This window comes from Schistocerca cancellata, unplaced genomic scaffold (assembly GCF_023864275.1).
Source record: "Schistocerca cancellata isolate TAMUIC-IGC-003103 unplaced genomic scaffold, iqSchCanc2.1 HiC_scaffold_624, whole genome shotgun sequence".
NCBI lineage: Eukaryota > Metazoa > Arthropoda > Insecta > Orthoptera > Acrididae > Schistocerca > Schistocerca cancellata.
The window spans coordinates 1-2500 of NW_026046635.1; positions in this window are offsets into that span (position 1 = coordinate 1).

The following is a 2500-nucleotide window of genomic DNA, read 5'->3' on the forward strand; positions in this document are numbered from 1 at the left end:
TACTCGTTAAAGGATTTAAAGTGTACTCATTCCGATTACGGGGCCTCGGATGAGTCCCGTATCGTTATTTTTCGTCACTACCTCCCCGTGCCGGGAGTGGGTAATTTGCGCGCCTGCTGCCTTCCTTGGATGTGGTAGCCGTTTCTCAGGCTCCCTCTCCGGAATCGAACCCTGATTCCCCGTTACCCGTTACAACCATGGTAGGCGCAGAACCTACCATCGACAGTTGATAAGGCAGACATTTGAAAGATGCGTCGCCGGTACGAGGACCGTGCGATCAGCCCAAAGTTATTCAGAGTCACCAAGGCAAACGGACCGGACGAGCCGACCGATTGGTTTTGATCTAATAAAAGCGTCCCTTCCATCTCTGGTCGGGACTCTGTTTGCATGTATTAGCTCTAGAATTACCACAGTTATCCAAGTAACGTGGGTACGATCTAAGGAACCATAACTGATTTAATGAGCCATTCGCGGTTTCACCTTAATGCGGCTTGTACTGAGACATGCATGGCTTAATCTTTGAGACAAGCATATGACTACTGGCAGGATCAACCAGGGAGCTGCGTCAACTAGAGCTGAGCAGCCGGCCGCCCGGGAGTGTGTCCCAGGGGCCCGCGCGAACACGCAAGCGTCCGCTCAATTATTCTGCAAACAGGAGGAGGCTGAGCTCCCCTGCACAATACACCTCGAAACCCTCTCAGGTCCCGGCGGCGCGCAGCGCCGTCCTAAGTACTTGGTCGGGTTCGAGAGAGGCGCAATCGCCCGGAGTTAGGCGAGTAGACGCTTTAGGTGCGACCACCCGTGCTCCCAACTGAGCTTGCCGCTGCCGACAGAGGCCCGGGAGCGTGCTGTCGTGGCATTGCCGGCGGGAGACAACACGCGCCACCTACGGTGACCGGCAGCTCCAACGCCAGCGCCACAGAAGGGCAAAGGCCCCACGTGGGTGCCGAAGCGAACTCTCCCAGCACAGCGCACGTGCCAACACGTCTGCACAACTGCGATACAAACCACCAGCGAGAACCGCTGGGGCGACCGAGCAGCAGACGGCGTCGCGGCGCCGAGTGCCGGGCGGCGGCGCATCCTCAACGCACACAGTCCTCAGTCGGACCAGCACACTGCAGATGTCCACCGCGCTTCGCACCGGGCCCGCGAGGACCCACTTTGGCCGCCCGGCGCCGCGCGCAGGGTGCCCCGGCGCGCAGCTGCGCCGCCTGCCGCGTCCGTCGGCCGGCGCGCCTGCCACTGGGCGCCCCCACCAGCCGGCTGTAGCGCGTGCGCCCACGCACCGCGCGGCCAGCACGCCGGGCGGCCCCCCCTCACCGGCCGGGGACGGTCCCACCCAGCCACCGCCGCGTATCGCTTCACACACAGATTTGCCCTTACTGATTTACCTCCAGCAACAACAACCGCACCACAATGGGTTTACCAGTTGTTCATTTGCGTTGCGTCACGTCACCAGCAAACGTAGACGTCCATCCCAGTTTGCAAATGCAACGATTATTGCATACCTGTCTGTTAGGTGTCACGACACACTACGTCTGCCCACATACACGCAACAAAATGTGCACGACTAGAGAACACGTGGGAGGTGGCCCCCTACGTATGCGATGTCCATTACGAGACCGACTGTCAACCAGCATCTGTACCATGTCGCAGATGTGGAACGCGGTGCACCATGCTATCACACTGTGTGAGAAGAGACGACTACGTTTGAATACACGCGCCACTACATCAACAGACGGCTCATGCTGATCGCCATCCAGGGCGTCCGTTACTCCCACACGTCTCTATGGCGTACCACACTGCAATGTAGCTGTTATGGGGAGACGGCACGTGGCTGAGTGCACAACATTTGGACCGTATGGTTCGCTGTTGTTGGGCGCAGTCGTACGGTCACACATGTGCCACAGCGTATCATTCAGTACATACGGACCTATGTGCAGTACAATGTGAGGATTAAGCTTACGATATCAGCGGACAGTGGACACAGGCCGTACCACGACGTAGACTGAGCGCTTCGACATGCGAATGCCAGTGAACAGCTGCGAAGGGCATTGAACACGCAAGCACCTGAACGACCAGCGTGCGAAGGCAGGGTGGAGGGGGGGGGGCGATGTACATCCTGCAGTTGTCCACATTACAGTGTACAGCGGGAGCATGTAAAAAGTAAGCAACACTTGCGAAGTGTTCAACATGAAACGACACACAAGAGGGTGGGCGGTGCGAGTAGCGAACTATATTCAGAGGGTTGTGGTTAGACAACACTAGATTAATGTAACGTGTCATATGCCAATTACAGAGCAGGTTAAGGCACAACGTGGGTTAGGTTAAGGCACAACGTGGGTTAGGTTAAGGCACAACGTGGGTTAGGTTAAGGCACAACGTGGGTTAGGTTAAGGCACAACGTGGGTTAGGTTAAGGCACAACGTGGGTTAGGTTAAGGCACAACGTGGGTTAGGTTAAGGCACAACGTGGGTTAGGTTAAGGCACAACGTGGGTT